Here is a 25,674-nt window from a genome sequence, read left to right as displayed (position 1 = left end):
CATTTTTATATACATATATATATATATATATGTTCGTGTATATATTATATTTATATATGTGTGTGTGTGTGTGTGAGAAAGTGTGTGTGTATGTGTGTGTGTGAGTGTATGTGGACAATATAAGGAATGGATTTCCGGACATTTGAAATTTCTTTCTGTAGAATGTGAGAGGTTAGGGTCTTCAATAATGTCCCAGATATCCACATCTGCGGGAAGTGCATCCAACTCCAGCTCCTTGGCAACTGCGTTCGGGAACTGTAGCTTGATGTCAGATCATTTGGAGACTGAGTGGAATTGAGCGAAGTTATAGAGAGACAGTAACACTTCAGGTACAAGAAAGAGATAGATGGGATACAGTCTGGAGCCGAAACGTTAACAGGCAGACAGTGCAGGCATCTGCTGTGACCGTGCCCCTCAGTAACATGTATACCATATTTGTTATTTTTGGGCGGGATGACTTACGAGGGGAAAGCCATTGGGTATAGGTCTTTGGCACAGAGTTTGCTCCTTTTTCTCAGAAGGGTGGGGGAGAGAGGAGGAGAGCATTCGTTATTGGGGACTCCATATCGATGGGAACAGATTGAGATTCAGTGGATATACGGCAGACTAATGATTGGTGTGTTGTCTCCCAGCTATCAGGGTTTGTGATGTCTCGCATCGTGTTTTCAGGATCCTTAAGGGAGAGGGTGGGCAACCCCAAGGCATTGTCCACATATGCACCAACAACATCACAAATAAAAGTGATGTGGATGTATGGCAGAATTTCAGGGATCGAGGGTGACATCTTAAATCTAGAACAAACAGAGTTGTTCTCTTTGATTTGTTGCCTATTCTACATCGTAGTGAGGTGAAGTATAGAGAGAGAGCATTTGAAAATGTTGTTGCAAGGATGGTGCAGGAGGGAGAGATTCCGATACCTGGATAGTTGGGGTTCATACTGGAGTCGATGAACCTTTACGAACAGGATTATCTTCACCTGAACTAGAAGAGTGCAAATACTTTGAAGGGGTAATTTGTAAAAGCTCTTCATGAGGGTTTGAACGAATTCAGCCGCGGAGTGGGAAGCCGAATTGTAGCTCCGGTTTGCAGGTGGTTGTGAGTGGTTTTGTCATAAATAGCGTTTCAGGTTTACAAGAGTGAACTGGCAAGGATGAAGGTGGCTTGAAATGTGTTTACTTCAACGCCAGAAGCATCTGGGATAAGGTAGGTGCCATGGGTTGTTATCTGGGATTTCGATGTTGTGGCCATTTCAGAAACATGAACGGAGGACTGAAGAGAATGGTTCTTCCTGGTACCTCAGTTTCGATTTTTCAGTCAGAACAGGAGGATCGTTTCAGAGGGGGAGATGTGGCATTATTCGTCAAGGACAGTACTGTGATAGCAAAAAGAATATTGGTGAGGACGCGACTGAATGTGCTGAGGTAGAATGGACTGAGATTAGATTCAGGAATACAGAGGCCACCACAAAAATGTTCTAGATATATGGAGGCAAAGAATGCAAAGATGATTCTGGATAGGAACAAAAGTGACAGGGTAATTGTTATGGGGAGCTTTAACTTTCCAAATATTGATCGGAAATGTTATCGGTTCAGCACCTCGGATCGGTCAGTTTTTGCCCAATGTGTGCAGGAGGGTTTCCTGACGCAGCATGTAGACAGGCCAACAAGACGCAAAGCCACATTGGATTTGCTTATAGGTAATGAACTCAGCCAGTTGTTGTCTTTGGAGGTAAGTGACCACTTTATTGATACTGACCACAATTCGGTTATGTTTATTTAGTGATGGATAGGAATAGGTATTAATTGCAGAGCATGAGGTATCGCGGGGAGAAAGGCCATTATGATGCGAGTAGGCAAGAGTTAAGATGCACTGCATGTGGAAAGTAACTTCAAGGGTTGTGCACACCTGAAATATGGAGCATGTTCAGGGAAAAACTACTGCATGTCCTTGGCAAGTATGCATGCGTCCTGCAGAGATTATGAGGTCGACACAGGGAGCTGGGTTTACTGAAGAAGTTGAATCTCTTGAGAAGAAGGAGAAGGAGGCGTATGTAAACATGAGATATGAAGGCTGAGATAGGACGCTTGGGAATCAAAAGCTAACCAGGAAGGGCCTAAAGAAAGAGCTACCTCAAGAGAAAAGGAGGCATGAGAAGTCTTTGTCTGGCAGGAACAATCCTGAAACTTTCAATTGATAGTGCAAGAATAAAAGAATGTCTAGGATATGATTATGGCCTGTCAAGAACAGAAGTACGAAGTTGTCAGCGGTGTCCAAGGATAGCAGAGACTCTGAATGTATTTTTTTATCACATCAAAAATTAAAAAGACAATGTTGTCGAAGAGAGTATTGAGATGCAACATATGAGAATAAATGAAATTGACATTCATAAAGAGGTATTGTTAGCAATTCATGAAAGTCTAAAAATATGTTTGTCCCCTGGACTTGATGGGATGTATCCGAGGATTCTCTGCGAATCGTGGGAGGAGATTGCAGAACTTTTGACTGTAAGCTTTATTTCGTCAGTGTTTATGTCATTAGTGCTAGAAGACCCGAGTTAAGCAAATATTGTCCCCTTCTTCACGAAGGGGAGTAGAGACAATGCTGGTAATTATAGAACAGTGATCCTTAGCTTTCTTGCAGCTAACTTTTTGGAACAGATTATAAGAGATAGGATTTATGATCATCGATAAAGGAAGAAGTTGATTCGGGATAGTGAGTATGATTTTATGAATAGCAGCTGGTGCCTCACAAACCATACTGAGGTCTCCTTTGAATTCTCCGCCTGCAAACAGACGGTTCCTGCAGTCTTGCGATTACAACTGAACGAGAAATGTTCTTTGAAGAAATGCCAAAATGTCTGAACAAAATCAGCAGCTCTTGTCCATCTATGATGAGAAAGGACAGTTAACCCTTCGAGTCCAATGATTCGTGTTTGGAACTGATGGAATGTGCAGGTGGGTGAAAAATGTGGAAGAGGGCGGACAGGATCCAGAATGATTGAACTCGATGTTGGGTCCTGAAATCTGCATGGTCTTTCAGTAGAAAATGAGTTGCCGATCTTCCAGCTTGCGCTGTGCCTTGAAGAAGGCACACAGAGACTGGTAAGATGGCTTGGGCACACAATGCAATGTTAAAGTGACAGGACACTGGAAGACCGGGATAATTTTTGTTGATTCTGGACAGAACGTAAGTGATCTCAACTTTGTCACCGACTCTGTTTTCCTCTCTCTATTGTAGAGAGATCACATTCTCAGCAGGAACTACAGTTTTCTGGATTTAATGAAGTGCAGACAAATCACTGGAAGATGTGTCTGGAAGTTTCCACAGTCAGAAGAGACATCGGAAACCAGCGAGAAATGTATCTTACAACATAGAACGTTACAGTGCAGTACAGGCACTTCGGCCCTCGATGTTGCACCGACCTGTGAACATAATGTGATGTCCATTGCAATGGAAAATTAACATTTCTTTTGAAACCAATAAAAGCACAGGGAAACAAAAAAGTAAGGGCCTGACTTTGCAGAGGGCAAGTGTTGCAGACAGAAAGAAAATCTATGTATATTTAAACCGAACTAATAGCAGACTTACAAGGCCAGCAAACTACCATATCAACAGCCAAGGAATTAGAAAAAACAACAACTCCTTATCTGGAAAAGAACTCGAACGTTTCAGGCCACTGACCTTGAAGTGTTGATAAGAAGAAGCGAATTGTACTTTAAAGGGAATATGTGAAAGCTATCAGGCACCCATTACATGAGGCGTCTTGCCAATGTATTACCTGGGACGCGGGAAAACTGAATTTGATGGAACTCCACGCGCTACATGCTGAAAATATTCTGGCCCAAGAGAAGGAAAAACGGAAAGTAAAGATGGAACAGCAAACACATAAAGCTCAGCTGACTATGATGCAAATGGTCGCCCAGCCGTTGGAAGGAGGTGCTGCGTGAAAAGAAGGGCTAGCAGAGGTAAATCTGGCGGGTGCTTTGTTTGCAGAGCAATGGACCACTGAGTGAGGCAGTGCACGCCCAGACAGCCTCAATCGGCCCTGGAGGCTGGGCAGCAGGGTGACTAACGGAGGAAGGCTGAGGTGCAGGTGGGCAGCCCCAAAGTTACAGGTAAACCTCTTTGCTTTATGCTTGGCAACGAAAACTCACTTATGCTCATCTCTACTACTAACTTTATGGGCACTGAAACATGTCCCACCTCTACACTGAGCATGAGTTTGCGAAGCGTGAACTATATTTTCAGTACAACGATGATGCATATAAGTCAATGCTTTCTTCTATGTTATATGTGGAAGGTGCACCTCTTACTTTTTTAGAAGATACAAGGGCAACATTTTCAGGTCATAAATCAAGGCAGTTCAGAGAGTCGACGCAAATAAAGATGAACGGAAGCTTGCTGAACTTAATGGGTGTATCAGTCGTCGTGACACGAGAGAGATTTACCGCACCCCTATTGTGCGAAACCAGTAATGGGGAAACATTTCAATTCTCATTTCTGTTATCGGAATCCTGTTCTGTAAATCTGATGTCTCAAGATCTCATAGTGAGACTGGGGCCGGATTTGCGCAGTACCCCGACGGGCTGCAGGTAATACAAAAAGAAGATTTAACAGTGCAGGCTGGAAAATATGAATCACGACCCCTGATGCATGTCAGAGAGCGATAGGTTCCGTGAGCGATTCACTCACCCAGGAAGCAAGTAGCCATGTTAATCCCATTAACACCGATTTTCTTGCTGGATATATGCTGCACTGCACAGCACACATACACCGCGATGGTCCTGACAAATCATAAGAGAAGGATTGGTTCAGGAGATTGGTTAAACCAGATCAGTTGTTATTGTGCGAATTTTATTGGAATGTGCACAGATGTGCTGTCACTTTCAACTTTTTTAAGCATCTGTGACGGTAAGTAGACCCTGTTCTTTTTTGCTGTGGAAGGCTCTTTTCTTCATGGATCATTGGCGAAGGTATCCAGGGACAGGTGTCAGAATTTGGGACCATGGGTACGACAGGCACAAAAAACGAAAGATTGTATCTTCAGGGTCGGTGTGGTTATCTGCTTCAATGCAGTTATAAGGACGTATAGGAAGATACTAAATCGGCTAACTCAGGCAGACAGGGCAGTGCAGGTAATCCCCAACAGGAATGTCGCCTGGCGTTTACCTATGGTAGCTGTCTCGGACCCAAGATTAAGAAGGGTCCCAACTGATATCAGGGCAAAAGGCAAACACGATGTGGGGCTCATACGAACCCTTAAGAACTACCCCGAAGTCTGCGTATCGTCCTTTCAAAGCAAAAGAGCCGTTAAAACCCGAGGCTGTGCAAGGAATTACCCCAGTCTTTGAATCTCTCTTATAGGCTGGAATGATAATCCCCCGTGAATAATCACTGGTGAGAACACCCAGTTTTTTCGTTCAAATAGGCAAACATTCCACGTGAATTGGGGGAATGGAGGTTTGTTCATGACCTGCAGGTTATCAAGAACGCTGTTGTTCCGCACACCCCAAATGTTCCAAAGCCCTATATTATATTGGCTCAAATTCCACCGGATGTAAATGGCTCTCTATTGTGGATTTAGCAAATGCCTTGTTTTGTGTACCGTTACACGCCGACAGTCAATTCTGGTTCACTTTTCAATTCAAAGGCAAATAGTATACTTTCACATGACATTTTCAAGATTACTGTGAGTCCCCACCATAATTAAAGAGGCTCTACACAGGAATCTGGAGACTCTTGTTTTAACCGGGGGGCGTCAGCGCTTCTGCATTATGTAAGCGAATTCTTAATCGCAGCATCAACAGAGAAACAATGTGAGAAAGGTAGGCTTGCGATGCTCTGCCATCTAGTCTCGCAAAACTACAACTTGTGGAACAACAGTTGAAGTTCTTAGGTTTGAAGCCCGAGACCAGAGGTGAAGGATTCACCAATTTAGAATCTGGATACGGCGTTTTATTGTGGATAGGTCAGCATTCAGAAGCAAAGAGCTAGGCCAGTGTCTGGTATGTTGTAGCAACTACCCACGAGGTAGTCAAAGCGGGATCACTTCCTTCTCATCTGTCAGCGCAAGCAGCAGAGCTGATTGCCTTGATTGAGGCATGTAAATTGGCCGAAGGAAGAACAGTGAATATTTACATCGACAGCAGATATGCATTCGGGGTTGTACATAATTTTGGATCCCTGTAAAAAAACAAGGGCTTCTTGACCTCCACTGGAAAGCCAATCACATAACATGGCCTGATCTCTGACCTCCTGAAAGCAGTCCGATTGTCTGAATCAATCACTGTGTGTACATGTGAAGCGCACAGGAAAAATTATGATTCAATTTCTCAAGGCAATGAAAATGTAGACTCAGCGGCAAGGACGGCAGCCAATCGCCGCCAAGTGATCAGTTTGACATGTGTATGTCAAATATTTGTAATCCAAAGCAGACTCGAAGGAGAAGCGTGAATGGACAAGGGCAGGGTGCAGAATGAGGGAATGGGTGTGGTGTGGCCCCAATGGCAAACCCTGTCTACTACAATCTTTATTCCCTTTTTATGCCAAAGTAACACACGGTAAGGACCATGTGTCAAAAGTGGGGATGTCTGACAATATTTCACACGCTGGTACAGAAAGGGATTTACTCATTACTCATAAAAAATGTGAATAATGTGTTATCTATGCCACTAATAATATGGGAAGGGGAATACAAATGAATCAGCAGAACACCCCCAATCCCAAAGACCCTTTGAACATTTACAGATGGATTTTATTGAACTAACACCCAGCGAAGGGAAAATACATTGTCTTGTAATGTTGATGTTTTCCCAAGGGGTGGAAGTGCTACCACGTCTAAACAGGATGCCAGTGCAGTATCCAAGGCTTTGCTAACTGAAATAATTCCGAGATGGGGCATTCCTGAAAGGCTAAGCAGCGACAATGGAAAGCCATTTATAAATATTGCCCTACGGCAGATCAGTGATTACTTGGGAAAAGAGGTGAGGCAACATTGTGCCTATCACCCAGCGAGCGGTGAGGCAGTGGAAAGAGAGAAAACTACCCTTAAAAATAAATTGGCAAAATTTTGTGAGGAATTAGAGGTGACATTGACAAAGGCATTTCCAATTGTGCTAATGTATATGAAGGAGAGGAAGAGTAAATCTTAGGATGTTTGAGATTTTGTTGGAAGGTGGCCCAATACAGGAATTGGCCCAAGACCGATTGTAAGACAGATAACAGACCACTGTGAGGACGAGATGTTATGTTACGGCATAAAACTCTCCACACTTCTGTCTCAAATACAGAATCAAGAGAAGGGCAGCACGACCCAACCTGCAGAAGGGAAGATGCACAATTTAGAACCTGAAGACTTGATAGTGTTGAAAGACTTCAGGAGCAAAAGCATGAAGGCGAAGAGCTGGCTGGGACAGTTCCAAGGTCTCCCTACAACACAGACAGCTGTTAAGATCGCCGAAAGAGCCACGTTGATTCACGCCAGCCATTGCAAGGTAGCCCCAAGGTAGCTGACCTTGAGGAGACATTGGACAACACCGGATCCAAATAAGTGTAAGTAGTGATTAGAAGGCTCCGAGAAATATGGGGCTGCATGGCAGGACGAGTCGTGAAGGCAGGGGTGTCTGGGATACAACCGCAGACGGTAATCTTAACCAAGGATGTTAAGTTGACATTTACATGCCACCCATGCCCGTTTGGTAACCAGGACGACTATAATTAAGTCAATAAATGTTTACGCAGAGATCCTTGTGTACCCAGTTACTGACACTTAGTAGTATCCACCACGACTACAGGTACACCTGACACGGGATATCGGTTTCCTGTTATCAAGGAAGGAGGTGTCATGGCAAGGGTAATAATAACCAAGATTCAGGAGAGTGATGAGGAAGCGTGGTGGTGTGGAATAGAAATACCCTTCTCCGATATCTATAGACAGGTGAATATAGTGGTACAGCCTCGCACCCACCCCACCCGAGATGCATTGCAGAAGGTCCTCCAAGAAATAGTAGCTCCTGGACTCGAAAAGATGAATGTCCAATTCCCGCACTGCAGATGGGCGGAAAGGCCTTTTCCAAGCTGACAGAAATGGAAGAAATAAAGAAACTGATGTTAAGCTAAAATGATCACAAATGAAAAAAGTAAAAGTGGATTCATTGAGAAAACGTACAGCACCATATTTCACTTTCCGTGGAAGTCTACTGTTAAGGACTCAGTGCTCTCACTGCTGTAGCAATGGGGGATTTCCTCTGACCGTTTATGTTGTTGACAACCTTCCCAAAGCAGGGAATGTTGTTTGGAACTGGCAATTAATCGAGTATTGTCACGAACAGGATTCAGACTAGCGTAAAACAATGAAGTACGAATCCTGGAAATCTGAATAAACAACAGGAATTGACAGAGAAACTCTGCAGGCCTGACAGCATCTCTGGAGACAAAGAGATTTAATGTTTCATACCACAGATTCAGGCTACGTATGCTTTTTATTGTTTTATTGCCTGGGTAATTGTTAATTTCACTTCGCGAAACAGCATACTTAGCAGAATCTCTCATTAGCTGACAGACGTCATCTGTAAAAATGCAAAATTCCTTTATCGGCTGTAATGCCGTTGCTGTTGCCCTGAGTTGGTGAAAGGCTGGCCTTCATTACCTTTTTCTTCGCCTTTATGTCAATGAGAAACCATGGTGAATGGAGAATTTCTGTTTGTCTCCCTTTGTCTCTCTGTACCATCTCACTTTCTTCTACATTCTCCCACTCTCTGTCTGTCAATATCCCTCATTGTTCATGTCTACTCTTGGAAAAGTGTTAAAATAGGAGGCTGTTCCGTGGCTTTCTCCGCCACCCCGGCCAGAGTGTGTAGAACTGGGTTCATAGTCTCCAAGTAATGTCTGTGCTACTTCGGTCTGAGATCAGGTGACATTTGTTCACTCAAAATGTTATGAGCTTTTACAATTCTAAATGGTATTCATAATAGACCAGAAAAAAAGCAGTTTCACTCCAATTATAGGATTTCTATGATGCCATTGCCGTTTGCCTAAAATCAATGAATGGTGACAGCAGACAATGAGAGCCATTATCTCATTGGATGCGTTATTATTACAACATTGTCCTGCAAGTCTGCAGTGTCTCCTGCGTCTCTTCTTTAATCCCAAAAAACTTGAAAAGACGGACGGAGAATAATAGTAGAAGAGATAGACAAATCCTTGTCGAACAGAGTAAGAAGAACTCTGCGTTGAATTAGCAGGATAGAACATAGATTAATGGGTCCACATCAGGCGGTAGGGCTTGGTAGCACGAAATAACAACGGTCTGAGCTCAAACACAAGAAGTGTGCAAAGCCGTCACTTTCGCGATGTTGGATAAACAAGACGGCTTTTACAAGAAGTTTAAACAATGAACATTCAATGTACAGAACATTTGACACCATTAACGCCTGGTTATTACCATATGCTTTAACTGACGAAACCACAGACACTGTTCTTCAAATCAATAAGGGCATTTACTGAAGTATTTGATCACAGTTAATCGGACCACCTTTCTGTAATAAAGCTGCTCGATGAGAATTTATCTCAAAGTCCGCTTGTGCAGGAAAGAAGTTCACAGCTGGTGACTCTCCACTGAAAATGTACAGGAAGGGGCAATCTCTTATTGCTTAGATTTCAAACTGATGCCTTCACCTCTTCAACCTGACAGGATAAACAGTATGAGTTCATCCTCTAGGGGCCGATTTACTGCGTGAATATGCACAGAGGGAAACTCATACCAAGAGACCAGGGTAATTGTGGTGAATTTACCAGGAGTGGTGTGTGAGTCGGTGTTAACAGTGGGCAGTAAGGGCTAAACCATTAGCACTGACATTGATCCTTGTACCAACAGCCCCTCACTCACTTTCTGCCTCATTCATCCCAGTCATCATTGACTTTCAGTTTATCCTACTTTCCCTTCGAAACTTTACAGTTGTTCTGGACCACTTTTGGATGTCCACTTGGAAACTGCAGCTTTTTCAAACGAAATTCTAGAGAATGTACGTCACTCTTTGGGATAGGCTTCACTGCCCAACCATAATTACTCAAGAGATTGAGATGGTAAGTCACTTTACTTCGTCCTCGAAGTGCTCAACGCAGTGATACAGCCATGATGTCGATAGGGAGGGAGTTCCAAGAATTAGACATAGCGACATTGAATGAACAGCGAGATAGTTTCAGCTCCGAAAGGCGAGATCCTTAGAGGGGATTCGCAGTGACAATTTATTCGTGTATGTGCTGCCATGGCTGCCAGAGGATGTGGTGGAGGCTCGTACAATTGCAATATTCAAGAGGCATTTGAAATGGTATATAAGTAGGAAGGGTTTGGAGGGATATGGGCCGTGTGCTGGCAAGAGGGACCAAATTGGGTTGGGATTTCCAGTCAGCATGGACAGGTTTGAATGAAGGGTCTGTTTACCTGCAGTACATCTCTATGACTCTATGATTCCAGTTGGATGCAATCAATCACTGGATTCCTTCTGGCAGAACCGGGTCTGTGCTCTCTGTGGAAGCAGAAAATGGTTTTCATTCAGATAAGCCACAAGAAGAGGAGAAATAAATCTTTATTTCCGGACTTGGAATTTTATCCAGGCCTTGGCGAATCAAACCAAGACTCTGAAGCAGGGACTCCACTGATATTGAAATAACCCTTTCGACCTAACCTGTACAAACTCTTGTGCCTATCGTTCTTTGTTCCCACATTTTGAAGCACCAGTCCTTGCCGTGGGTGGTGAAGGAGCTAACTACTGCCTCGCACAAAAAACCGTGGGGTCAGAGACCCGATCGATCTGTCATGCAGCAGGGATTGCATTGCTCAGAACAGACGTGTTTGCTGTGTGGGACTGAAACTGAGCTCGATCACACACAGATACGGTGTAACAGCTGCCAGAAGATGTGGAGACGGTTGGGACGGTTTCATTCGCACTCTGGGAAAAAGACTGGGTCCTAAATTCAGGGGAGCTAAGTGTCACAGATAGAAGGCTGAAAATTGGTTTGGGAACGATATGAGTCATGATCGAATGGGCGGGCAGACCAGATGGGCTGAAAGCTCTAACTGTCCTCTGATGCCTTCTGGTCTCTGGCCATCCAATATCTAAGGAAATAGAAACAGAGTTAATCGTGCATTTCGAAGTCCTCCTCTCATAACTCGGCGAGGTGAGAGATGAAACAGTTCTGCTATTAAATTTTGAGACTGGGAGAATGTTTAGAGACGGAGTAATAAAAGAGAAACTGAGTATAAAGTTGAGAGTCAGGAGATATTCAATAAAAAGGTAGACGTAGATGGACATGGAGAAATAAGTGTCACTGGTCTTGAAGACTTAACTCGGTTTTCCATTCCAAGATTCTACGAGACATGCTCAGATTTTCCCGCAATTTCTTTTGTTGGTACTGAAACAGAAGGGAGAAGTGTGATCCTGGACCAATCAGCTATGTCTGCTCTGTGGACGTTTGAATTCCCTGTTCGAACAAATCACTTCTGACCCACACGGAAACCTCACTATCCTGCATCACCCCCACCCGTGTTACTTACAATAAGCTGTTCATGACGTAAACGCATATGGGTCGACAACAGCATCATTTACCGAGTGAATTGGGAAAATTTCAGGTAGAGTTCGATTCGGTTTCCATCAGAGCATTCTCATTCAGTTAATTCTATTGCAGCACCATTTGACATGCAGCTGTCACTGTCATGTGTCCATTCGCATTCGACGTCTCTGGACATTTTGGTTGGGGCACGTTTGGAATGATACCTCACATTTTGGAAGGGACATCGTCTATAGCATATTCGGCTGAACTGATAACCTTGTCTCTTGCACCTGCAGAACAGTGGAGACAGTTTTCACTCAGAAACCAAGAGATGATCAAAAACGGAGGAAAGAAATGTGTCAACAAAACCTGCCTCAGCGAGCGAATTCGCTCTTGCAACATTAATGGAGAGCGGCAAACATATTAACAAACAACAGCGCCCTGCATGGGTCTCGACCCCACACCATTGAGATTAAAGATCTCAAGCTCTACCGACTGAGCGAGCCAGGAAAGGATTGGTGTTGGTTAATTTATCATTTCATACTGAGTTTAATTCAGCTGACACGGCAATTTTCAAAAATCTCGTTCATTCCTCCCCATTGCAAATAACATTATTCAAGTCTTTCAATTCTCAGATTTATTTCTTCAGACCATTACAATCCATGTAGGCCTTGCCCCGGGATTTACCATTCTCTGTTAATATTTTAATATTTTGACCCTGATTCTTAGATCGCCAAAGTGATTCCCAGACAATCTGGCAGACTGCAAATCAATCGGGAAAATACCTCAGGAAACCAAATCATTTCTGATTAGAGTGTAGGGAATCCCATCTGCTGAATAGACAGAGTCCTCACCATCAACACTTTCTTTGTTCTACCTGCCTACAAAGTTTCCCACTTCTAATATTCGAGACAGGAATTCTGATTATAAAATGTTTTAAAAACAGGAACAATCTTCTGAAGCCATTTCCAATTTGAAATAGAATTTTTTTACCCTTTCACACGGTAACAGCCGTTCCTGAGGAAGGAGTTTCCATGAGCTGTGTCCCAGGTCTGGGCAGGAAGCCGCTGATTGAAACGGCTGTGGCCCCTTTCGTTGGCAGCGGGGGCTTGTAGAGAGTGGGGTCACATTCGGCTGTACGTGACCTTTTCGCTCACTGCGGACTCAGGGTCAATCATGGATGAGTTCTCGTGATTGTATTGTCAGTACATGGTCGGTCTCAATACTTAGAGTCACAGAGTCATAGAGATGTACAGCTCTGTGCTCTTTTTGGGCTAGGACAACCAACATTTCAGCCAAATGCTCTGACCATTTGAGACACAGAAACTGGCAGCAAAATTGTGCGTGCACACATCCAAACGCACAGTGCTCGAGAGGATGTGGACAGCAGTAGTTCTCATTATTTTAAGAATCAGTTGCTCATGTACCTGTGTTTACCGCAGAGAGGGTGAGAGACCCGAGGAGTAACAAACACACCCATAAAACAATATCAGGACCTGTGTAGTTCTGTCATAAAAAGCTGCCTGCTGTTGTTCTATTGCAAAGTTGGGTTTCAAACCCACGACGCAACAGAGACTGGAGCCTGAACCCAGCACATTAAACCTCTCTGGATTAGTGGTGCTGGAAGAGCACAGCAGTTCAGGCAGCATCCGTGGAGCAGTAAAATCGACGTTTCAGGCAAACGCCCTTCATCAGCAATACAGGGTTTCGCCCGAAACGTCGATTTTACTGCTGCTCGGATGCTGCCTGAACTGCTGCACTGTTCAGCACCACTAATCCTGAATCTGGTCTCCAGCATCGTCATTCATTGTTTTTACATGCATTAAACCACTCGGCGACGCTCCCTGACGATAACTAAGCGCCAAACCGGTCAAGACTAATGTTTCAGCATCGCTTCACTTCAGGCAATTTCCCCTGGCACTTTCTATGAATACCTTCGCAAAATTAAAAAATATATATTTACAACGATTTGAAAGGTTTGCACGGTGTAGACATTGGTGAGAAGCTGAATATTCTTCGACAGTTTTCCCCGGAGCTTCAGGCCTGAGGGATGTCCTTGGAAAAGTTTACAAAATCATGAGGTAGACGAACAGAGAACATAGTCAATGTACACTTTTTCAGAAGTCACGTGAGTTTAACGCGAGATAGCATAGGTTTAATGTCAGAGCGGTACAACTTGAAAGGGATGTGAACGACACTTGTTTTTACTACAGATATTTTTGCGCGTGTGGAATAAATTGCCACATTTAGTGGCAGAGATTGGTGCACTCACAACACTTCAAAGGCATCTAAATGGGTATGCAGACAGGAAGTGTTCGGAAAGATAAGGGACAAATATTGGCAAACATGTTTAGATTAGTTACGGTCATTTGTTCAGCAGGTGCAAGTTGGATAGGAAGGTTTGCTTCCGTGCTCGGCAATTCTGTGACACTCCAGTACCTGACAACAGTTTGAATAGACCACTTGCAAAAACGCATGCTGTTTCTTACTAAGTCAGCGTGTTTGAATTTTATTTTTTCTTGAGGCGTAATGTTTTGAAATGACAAAGAGAGGAATGTTTTCAAGACATTTACAGACAATGAGCATTCTCCTTGATACATTCCCAAGTTCTCCATCAAATAATTTCGTTGACTAAAAAACACCTCACAAATCATGTTGTCCCCTCAACTCTCCAGTGAATCCAAAACTGACAGCTCTTAACGTGGACCAAGTGCAAAGCTCAAAAGGCAGAGTCATTATCAGACACACAAACACATTACTTCTGTCTGTGAGGCAGTGCGAGACGTGTATGTCAAGAACTGCTCACACAAATAGCACCGAAGCAATTCCAAACGGAGCTTCCCGACATTCTGGAGATGTAGTGCATTGCCAAGTAACAGAAAGTGCTCAAGTAACATAAAACATAACAGAAAAATGTACCATGCAAAGTGAATATTACCAATTATATTCTCCATTAAATTAGGTCAACAATGCGCTGGTGCCTCCATCTGATCGCGCAAGCCAATCTCCAGCCTCCCTCACCAGGACAGTAATGAAGGAAATAAGAGAAATATAACAAAGTTTCACGTTGCCATTGCCCACCTTTTAGCCACAACAACAAAAAACGAGGGAGCAGAGTCAGTGCAGGATCTGGCTTCACAACAGCGGTGAAATAACGACGTCCACTCACTTTCAGGGAAAGCTGTGAACAACTCACATTGTCCAGAATATGTATACACAGCGCAGGCTGTTTAGTTCCCATATTCTACTGCTGCCCCGACATTCATACGAAAATGTACCTTTCAAAGAGAGCGTTTGTAGCTGTGGAATGACAGTGGCAGCTGTTTCCCCTCGCTCATTACTGCCGCCCTTGGTAGTGTAGGGGCTGGTATTCTCATCTTACACGCGGTAGTTGAGTGTGCAATTCTCTGTTGTGGAAAAGCGGAGTGTTTTGGAGCAGAAAGATGTGAAGTTCGGATGCTTCTGGAGTTCTTGTTGAAAAGTTCTGTGACGCGAGGAAGATGGTTTGCAGACTTTTCCTCGCCTGTCTGGGTGACATTCCCAGCGCTACAGAGGTTCCTGTGAAGCGCTGCTCTCATGTTTTGGTACGAATTCATTTGGTTTCATTCACGCTGCTTGTTGGGATTGCAGATTGGGTCCAACGGATGGAATCCGTGGATGAGTGCCCTGCTTCCAGGAATTCTGCTTGCCCTGTCCTATTATTGTTGTGCTATTCTCGTCGAATGTGTGGCCCTTGCCGTTTGTACGTATTGCTACTAGGGACTGCTGGACTGACGCCCACACAAATTCTTTGCCAATAACCAATATCCACACATCTTCATTCGCAGATGCATGGCACAAAATTCGCAACGAGGATATGCTTTGAGGTAATTTTTAAATCATGCTTCCCTGTATTAAAAACAAATTCTGGAAAACAATATCCAGACTCCTCCGAACACTCGGACTTATGACAGCACAGAAACCGAGAGCCTCACTCAGACAACAACTCACGAGAAAACAAGGCCCAATACGCATCATATGCAGGTCAAACGTGGTTGACGAGATTCCACGCTGGGACTGCACGAAACACGACATAGGAGGAAGAGGCTGTCAACTAGAGAGCTGCATTCATAATTTCATCTGGACTGTAAACGCCTCGGACAGCTGTTCCTTGCAGTTATGCGCAGAATATTGAATGTCTCTGATTCCAGGGCTTGGAACTCGGATGATATGACCGTCTGCAACACTGGTTACTTCCTTGTGTGAGGTAACTCCTGATGGAACATACGTAACACTCTATTGCTCATTGAGAAATATATCCAAAAATGGAGCTCATAGCAACATTTCTGTTGTCTTTCTGGCGCTGTCCCTGACATGCCCTGTGGCACTGCACTTATTCTGTGTATCCTGAGCGTTCTGCACATGCTTCCACGATCGTATTATGGGCAGTAATCTGCATTTTCGCTTCAATAATGGGTGCGAGAACCGGAGGTCCACCATTCTCGATGCTATTTTTTCTCTTCTTATGCGCAACTGCAATACAGTAAAGGATCAATTAATATTGTAGGATGATATACAGAGGCCTGTGAAATATCGAAGTTTTAATGACATTTATGCAATGGTTAGAGATTACCTTGACTCAGGAAATAAGGATGTAAAGTCTGTTTGGCTGGAGTTGAGGAACAGTGAGGAATGAACTCACAAGCATGTGTAGTTTACAAGCCCACTCGCAGTAACCACAAAGTGAAATAAATCGTACAAGGAAAAAATATTGTGTGTGAGTGACAAAAATGGCAATAGTCATGCGTGATCTTAACTTCCCATCTAAAACTCTCCGTTCCATTGTAAAAATGTTTGGAGAACCATAATCAAAAATATCCCACATGTCCCATAAAACATTACGAGTGATATCTTGGTAATTGATTACTCTACTGGTGACTTAATTTTCCTATTTTCTTGGAAACCATCTCTTTAATTGTGAGCATCAGAAAAGGCTTTCTTTTGCCACCAAGAAATAAATATGTTCATTTCATGTATAAGAACACTGAGATTCCTCTGCACTGCACATCTTTTGCGTTTCTATCGATTTTAATAGTAGCGTGTCTTTTGATTCTTCACAACAAAGTATATGACCTCACATCCCCTACATGAAACTGCATCTGCCAAGAATACTCCAATTGTTGGCGGGAATCCTGAGGAACAGAATGTACATGTATTTGGAAAGACAAGGACTGATTCGGGACAGTTAACATGGCTTTGTGCGTTGGAAATCATGTCTCACAAACTTGATTTGAGTTTTTGAAGAAGTAAAAAAGAAGATTGATGAGGGCGGAGCAGTAAATGTGATCTATATGGACTTCAGTAAGGCGTTCAACAATGTTCCCCATGGGAGACTGATTGGCAAGGTTAGATCTCATGTAACAGCAGTGGACCTAACACCGACCCTTGTGGTACGCCGCCAGTACATGGACACCAAGAAGAACATGTTCCATTAACTACAACACTGTTTTCTATTGGCAAGCCAATTACTGATCAAAGCTGCAATCTCTCCCACAATTCCATTCCACCGCATTTTGTATAATAGCCTATTGTGGGGAACCTTATCGAACAACGTTCTGAAACCCATATACACTACATCAACCGGTTTACTGTAATCTCCCTGTTTTGTCACTTTGTCAAAAAAGTCAATAAGATTCGTTAGGCAAGGCCGACCCATCACAAAACCGTGCTGACTGTCCCTGATCAGATTATTCTTTTCCAGATGGTCATAAATCCTATCTATAATAACCTTTTCCAACACGTTACCAACAACTGCAGTGAGACTCACTGGTCTGTAATTACCAGGGTTGTCTCTACGACACTTTTTGAACAAAGGAACAATGTATGCTATGCTCCATTCCACAGGCACTATTCCTGTAGATAACGATGATTTGACGATCGATGCCAAAGGCTCATCAATCTCTTCCCTTGCTTCCCAGAGGATACGAGGACAGATCCCATTCAGCCCAGGGGACTTGTCTGTTATCACACTCTGCAGTATTTCTATCACCTAATCCTTGTGAACCTCAATCTCTAGTACTCTGGAAGCAAGTATCTCAGTATCTTCCTCGCCAACATTTTCATTTTCTATAGCGAACACTGTCGAAAAATATTTATTTAGTGCTTCCCCAATCTCCTCTGACTCCACACACAACTTCCCATTATTATCCTTGATTGTCCCAAATTCAACTCTCGTCATTCTTTTAATCCTGACATACCTATGGAAAACCTTAGGGTTAACGCTGATCCTATCTGCCAACAACTTCACATGTCTCCTCCTGGCTCTTCTCAGCTCTCTGTTAGATCTTTCCTGATATCGTTGGAACCCTCGAGCGCTCTAACTGAGTTTTCACATTTTGTCCTAACATAAGACTTCTTGTTCTTCTTGACCAGGGATTCCACTTCCTTTGTAAACCACGGCTCACGCGTTCTATATCTTCCTCTCTGCCTGACAGGTACATACTTATCTAGGTCACACAGGAGCTTTTCCTTGAATAAGCTCCACATTTTAATGTGCTCACCACCTGCAGTTTCCTACCCCATTCTACGCTTCCTAAATCTTACCTAATCTTCCTAAATCTTGGGACTTGTGCCTCACAACACACTTCACATTCAACAACCAGATATACGAACAAATCAACGGAACACCCATGGGCTCACCGATCTCTGGACTCATAGCAGAAGCAGTAATGCAAAGGTTAGAGCAGTCTGACCGCAAATTCAACCCAAACACTGGTTCAGATACGTGGATGACACCTTTGTAATCATTAAAAACACGGAAATAGAGAAAACACACAGGATCATCAACTCCACACTCACAGGAACCCGATTCACCAGAGAGGAAGAAAAGGGCAACCAACTCCCATTCCTACACGTGATGGTGCAGAGAACACCTAACGGAGAATTCACCACAAAGGTACACAGGAAAGCCACACACACAGACCAAGTCCTGAATTATGAGAGCAACCACCCCAACATACACAAACGAAGTTGCATCAAGACACCATTCAAAAGGGGCACAACACACTGCAGCACACCAGAACTGCAAAAAGAGGAAGAGGAATACCTATACAAGGTATTCGCCGAAAACGGATATTCTCGCAATTTTATCAACAGATGCCTAAGGGATAGACCACGGAAAGAGGACATGCCACAACCCAAAGGACGCGCCACACTACCACACATCAAGAACATCTCCGAACTGACAGCCAGACTACTGCGACCACTGTGACTTTTAACAGCACACAAACCAACAGCCACACTCAGACAACAGCTTACCAGAACTAAGGACCCGATACCCAACATGAGCAAAACTAATGGAGTATACAAAATCCCATGCAAGGACTGCACAAAACACTATATAGGACAAACAGGAAGACAGCTAACGATCCACATCCAGGAACATCAACTAGCCACGAAACGAAGCGACCAACTATGCGTAGTCGCCACACACACAGACGACAAGCAACATGAATTCGAGTGGGACAACACTACTATTATAGGGCAAGCCAAACAAAGAACAGCCAGGGAATTCCCAGAAGCATGGCACTCATCCACAAACTCCATCAACAAACACATCGACTTGGACCCAATATACAAGCCACTGCAGCGGAGAGCTGAAACTGACAACAGGAAGCGGCAAGGACAGGCCACTATAAATGCCGCAGGAAACACCACAGAAGCGCTTCACAGGAGCCCCCCAAGCACTGAGGATGCCACCTAGACAGGGGACGAAACGTTTCAAACAAAAACTTCCAGCTCGGCGAACAGAAACACATCATTGTCTTGAGTGTTCCAGAGTTTTTCATTGTCCCAGAGTCCAGATGAAGTTTGCATTCCTCACGTACGTGAGCGAGAATGATTTCAATGTCTCAGATCAGTTCCTGTCCCGAGAACATCAGAGTCAATGTCACGTCCTCTATTCGGTCCGACAGTTCACACTTCTTCATTCTCCTCTGATTCCATTTCCCAAAGAGTTTCTCAAGATTTACAAAGCTGGAGCCTAAATTATATGGTTTGCTTCCTAAACATTTTTTCAACTGCCAACTGACAATATTTTCACAGTATCTCTTCACAATCCTCTGGCTTGCACCATGTCCAGGGATGAGAAGTCCCGTTTGGTGGATAGATTGCCGAGGCTGATGAGTTTCACTTTGGAACAAAGATGGTTAAGTGGCGATTTCTTGCGGTTGTTTCTAATGATGGGAGAGGGAGCGGTGGGGAATGAGCACTTTGACGAACAGGAGGAAGTGTTGCCACTGACCCGAGTCAGAGAACAGTGGACAGGGATTAAAGGAATCGAATGAAAAGCAGCACTTCTGCTCAGGACGTTCAATAACAGCTGCAGAAACCCGATGTGTCGAGCAGTGTATCTGGAAAGAGAAACAGAGATAATGTTTTAAATATGGAACATTTCTGATGGAGAACTCGAGTTTCCCAAGTCTAATCAAATTACCGGCCTGGTTCACAAAATAGTTTTTCTGAACTTTGAGCGAAAATTGTACCAGCAGGAAAGCATTCATAACGTAGTCAGCAGGATTACGAACCTACGTGGGGAAGCCCCAATGGATTTCTAATCTATCGCCTTAACCACTCGGCCATGACTACAGACAGCTCAGGTGGGTTGAGCTTTGACCAAATCAGCCGTGACCTCATTGAAAGCTACCGTTGACTTGATGAGTGAAATGCTCCCATCTCCTTTCATACCTTTGCTGTCATTTGTAAGGTGCGAGACACCAATGTACAAGAAGAAAAGCACAAAGGTAGGAAAAGATATTTGCAGGTAAACTGAGTCAAAATTATTTATTGAAAGGAAAATCACACTTGGCAATTTGCCATATCTCTTTGCGAACATGACCAGCAGAAGTAAGCAAGGGAGCTATTGATCTGAGTATTCTCGGACCTGAAGCAAACAAAGGTTAGTGACATATTCATTTCTTTTTCTGGCGAACGAAATGATCTTTCCTGATGGTTACAATGAAAGAGATGGTTCCCAATAAAAGACAGAGATTAATTCGCATGTAGATATATTTCAATGTGACACGATTCATTTTCAGTCCCTAATTACCCCAGAGATGGAGGAGGTGAGTTACTTTTCTTCACTCTTCAACTCCTCAGCACGGAGGTACAAACGTGAAACCGCTAGAGATGGACTTCTTGAATTGGGAACAAGAGACACTGAAGAAACTAGGCAAAAGTGAGGACTGCAGATGCTGGAAACCTGACTTTAGATCAGAGTGATGCTGGAAAAGCACAGCAGGTCAGGCTGCATCCGAGGAGCAGGAGAGTCGACGTTTCTGTTGCCAGTCATGCTCCGCTGCACAAACAATTTTCGTTTTGGGCTCAGATTTCCAGCACCTGCAGCTATTTGTTTTATGTTAACCTTCATAATGTTTTGGACAAAACCAATGACCTGCCAGCAACGGAAAATCGGCAGAAGTACTGGTACACCGATATGTTTGCTGAACTATACAACCATTCCATGAGCGGGAATACGATCTGGGCCACGGTGCTGAGAATACCGAATCCTCACAAGTAAATAACAAGACAAGGCGATAGATACTATCGTACTTGGTGTAAATAAAACACCCTTTCTGAACATTTTCGTTGCAGATTTTTTTCAAATTGTCTTCGAAGATTTACAAAGTGGGAAAAGGCCATTCCGCCCGTGTGCATTGCGGCTAATCAGAGAGCCATCAATTCTAGTCGCTGTTTCGAACTTTGGCCCAAAGTCTCGTGTGTTCTAATGTTTCCAGGTCAAATGTCAATGAGGTAATCCTATGTTCTTACATGGCACAATAATGTGACAGAAGTGTGACACTTCCACAACGAATTGTAACTCTTTTGAGGAACTCATGCTCATTTTCACCCACAGAGGGAGACACACCAGAAGATACCGCCAAACTGACGGAGGTGTCCGTTGTGGAGAGCTGGAATTTGAAATGGACAATAGGACAAATGCAAGCTTTACATGCGGAAGCACAGAGGCGATGGCCCGAGCGAACTTTACAGGGGAGCGTCAACGTATACCACGGTTAAAGCAAAACATTCCCCCTCGAGCCAGTTAGGACTCGAACCTACAATCTTCAGATCCGAAGTTAGACGCGTTATCCACTACGCCACTGGCCCAAGGGACAAGCTGGCACTTGGCAGAATGTTGATATGTAATGCCATGGACTTTCACGGAATCAGAATTAAAAAGGTGAACAAGCACCGAAGATCATCACCAACATTGCTTCACTTCGAAGTTTCCAATTTGTGAAGCAGTGCCTTTCACTGGCAAAGGAGAAACATTTGTCCTCAGCTGTCTGCTTCAGGGTCGCGTCCTTCTCTGCTGGAAGTTTCAATCGTTTTATTCACAGTCACGACGCGATTTCATGTTCCACTCCAGTGAAAATGTATCATGGTGTCGTCCAAACAAGACCCTGCAGAAACTCGGCGAGAAACCTCTGGTCATTTCGAGCTCAGGATGTGGAATTAGACGAGATGCGTGACACCTTTTATTGGCGCCGACACTTCACTGAAATTAGCGGCTCAAAACGAGCCGTTGTAAGCATCAGTTGATTTGTACTTTCCTGCAGTGCATTTGCGAAACAAAATCAGATCGCTCCCATCTGGCCCAGCTGACTTATCTATTTTCACACTCTGCAGTATTTCTAATATCTCTTTCTTGTGAACCTCAATCTCTTCTCGTCTACACGCAAGTAGCTCTGTATCTTCCTCGCCAACATTTTCATTTTCTATAGCGAACACTGCCGAAAAATATTTATTTAGTGCTTCCCCTATCTCCTCTGACTCCACACACAACTTCCCACTATTATCCTTGATTGTCCCAAATTTAACTCTCGTCATTCTTTTAATCCTGACATACCTATGGAAAGCCTTAGGGTTAACCCTGATCCTATCTACCAACAACTTCTCATGTCTCCTCCTGGCTCTTCTCAGCTCTCTTTTTAGGTCTCTCCTGATATCGTTGGAACCCTCGAGCGCTCTAACTGAGTTTTCACATTTTGTCCTAACATAAGACTTCTTGTTCTTCTTGACCAGGGATTCCACTTCCTTAGTAAACCACGGCTCACGCGTTCTATATCTTCCTCCCTGCCTGACAGGTACATACTTATCTAGGACACACAGGAGCTTTTCCTTGAATAAGCTCCACATTTTAATGTGCTCACCACCTGCAGTTTCCTACCCCATTCTACGCTTCCTAAATCTTACCTCATTGCATCGTAATCTCCCTTCCACCAGCTGAAACTCTTGCTCCGTGGAGTACACCTATCCCTTTCAATCACGGAAGTAAACCTGAGAGAATTGTGATCGCTGTCTCCAATGTGCTCACCTACTTCCGAATCTAAAACCTGGCCAGGCTCGTTACCCAGTACTAAATCGAAAGTGAATTCGTCCCTTGAAGGCATGTGTACGTACTGTGTCAGGAAGCCCTCCTGCACACACTGGGCAAAAACTGACTCATCTATAGTACTCGTACTGTAGTGATCCCAGTAAATATTTGGATATTGTCTTGAGTGTTCCAGAGTTTTTCATTGTCCCAGAGTCCAGATGAAGTTTGCATTCCTCACGTACGTGAGCGAGAATGATTTCAATGTCTCAGATCAGTTCCTGTCCCGAGAACATCATAATCAATGTCCCGTCCTCTACTCGGTCCGACAGTTCACACTTCTTCATTCTCCTCTGATTCCATTTCCCAAAGAGTTTCTCAAGATTTACAAAGCTAGAGCCTAAATTATATGGTTTGCTTCCTAAACATTTTTTCAACTGCCAACTGACAATATTTTCACAGTATCTCTTCACAATCCTCTGGCTTGCACCATGTCCAGGGATGAGAAGTCCCGTTTGGTGAAGAGATTCCCGAGGCTGATGAGTTTCACTTTGGAACAAAGATGGTTAAGTGGCGATTTCCTGCGGTTGTTTCTAATGATGGGAGAGGGAGCGGTGGGGAATGAGCACTTTGACGAGCAGGAGGAAGTGTTGCCACTGACCCGAGTCAGAGAACAGTGGACAGGGATGAAAGGAATCTAATGAAAAGCAGCACTTCTGCTCAGGATGTTCAATAACAGCTGCAGAAACCCGATGTGTCGAGCAGTGTATCTGGAAAGAGAAACAGAGATAATGTTTTAAATATGGAACATTTCTGATGAAGAACTCGAGTTTCACAAGTTTAATCAAATTACCGGCCTGGTTCACAAAATAGTTTTTCTGAACTTTGAGCGAAAATTGTACCAGCAGGAAAGCATTCATAACGTAGTCAGCAGGATTCGAACCTACGTGGGGAAGCCCCAATGGATTTCTAATCCATCGCCTTAACCACTCGGCTATGACTACAGACAGCTTAGGTGGGTTGAGCATTGACCAAATCAGCCGTAATTTCATTGAAAGCTCCCGTTGACTTGATGAGCGAAATGCTTCCATTCTCCTCTCCAACCTCTGCTGTCAATTGTAAGGTGCGAGACACCAATGTAAAGGAAGAAAAACACAAAGTTAGGAAAAGATATTTGCAGCCAAACTGAGTCAAAATATTGATTGAAAGGACAATCCCACTTTGGCAATTTGCTAGATCTCTTTGCAAACATGATCAGCAGAGCTGATCAAGAGAGGTATTGATCTGAGTGTTCTTGGACATGAAACAATCCAAGGTTAGTGACATATTCATTTCTTTTTCTGGCGAAGGAGCTGGTCTTTCCAGATGCTCACAATGAAAGAGATTTTTCCCAATAAAAGACGGCAAATAAGTCCCATCTAACGCTGACACCATCGTGAGCGCTGCTGTTTCACAATACCACAGAGTTAGGGTCAATTCCCGCCTCATGCAACTGAATGTGTGGAGTTTGCACATTCTCCCCGTGGCTGCATGCACTTTCTCTGGTTTTCTCCCATAGTCCAAAAATGTACCGGTTAGGTGAAATGGCCGTGCTAAATTGACGGGGTGAATGGAGAGGAATGCATTTGGGCTGGAGCAGGTCGGTGTGGAGTTGCTGGGCCGAAGGACCTGTTTCCATATTGTAAGTATTCTAATCTACGGTAATCAATGGCCAAGGTATGACGCACGTTGTTCGATGTTGCATATATGACTTTTCGATTGTTTTTCTTCAAAATTTCTTTACAATTCAAACGGGAGTGGAAGAAGGGAAATGAATGTCTCCCATAATTCTTGCCTTCTTTTAGCATTCACAGGCGGTATTTTTCCTGTACGTTTTTTTTTTTACACTGTGGTTACTGTTAATGTTCTTGTAAGCTACATCGGCTAGGTTTCCTCTTTCCTCAATGTTCCTCATCTCTACCCAAACACATTTTCCATCCTTATCTCCTGAATCAATGTAATCTCTAACCATTGCATAATTGCCACGGAAACTGGGCTTTTCACACGCCTGTGTATGTCATTTTCCAATATTAATTGATCGTTTACTGTGTTGCAATTGCGCATGTGAAGAAGAAAACAGAATAGAGGCAGGTGGTCCTGGGTTTCAAACGCACGTAATTGCAGCTAAAACGCAGATTACTGCCCACAATGCAATCATGGAAGCATCCACCGAATCGTCAGGAAGCACACAATAAGTACAATGCTGGATGTCATGTCAGGAACAGGACCAGAAACACAACAGAAATACGTCTCTTGGGTACTATTTTGGACGTTTTTCTCAATCAGCTATCGTGTTTTACATATGTTCCATCGGGAGTTAAATCACACAAGGAAGTAACCAGTGCTGCAGACGGTCATATAATCCGAGTTCCAAGTCCCGGAGTCAGAGACACTCAGTGCCCTGTGTGTACCTGCATGGAACAGCTGTGCATGGGGTTTACAGGGTAACAGAACCGCATGAATGCAGCTCCATGGTCGTCTGTCTGCTTCTCCTCTATAGTTTTCTGTGCAGTCCCTGCGTGCAATCTTGTCAACTACGTTTGTCCTTCACAAGATGGGCATTGGTCGCTTGTCTCTGAGAGAGGCTGTTGGTTTATGTGTTGTCATAATTCCGAGTGTAAGGAGGAATCTGGTTGTCAGTTTCAAGAAACTGACTTTAATAAATGGAAGCGTGCTTTGTAACTTGCCGCGTGGCATATCCTCGTTGCGAAGTTCGTGCACTGCGAATCACG

The 25,674-nt window shown here is 43.8% G+C and overlaps 1 non-coding gene across 1 annotated transcript; it reads right to left on the bottom strand.

The window, feature by feature from the left end:
* Positions 1-23,825: 23,825 nt before the first annotated feature.
* trnas-aga (transfer RNA serine (anticodon AGA)) lies at positions 23,826-23,907 on the bottom strand. The gene has a single exon. It is a non-coding gene; the product is annotated as a tRNA-Ser (tRNA).
* Positions 23,908-25,674: the final 1,767 nt, after the last annotated feature.

Source organism: Chiloscyllium plagiosum, unplaced genomic scaffold, assembly GCF_037043375.1.
Source record: "Chiloscyllium plagiosum isolate Xiang-an unplaced genomic scaffold, Cpla_swu_hap1 HiC_scaffold_14, whole genome shotgun sequence".
NCBI lineage: Eukaryota > Metazoa > Chordata > Chondrichthyes > Orectolobiformes > Hemiscylliidae > Chiloscyllium > Chiloscyllium plagiosum.
This window is presented reverse-complemented; position numbering and strand designations above follow the sequence as displayed.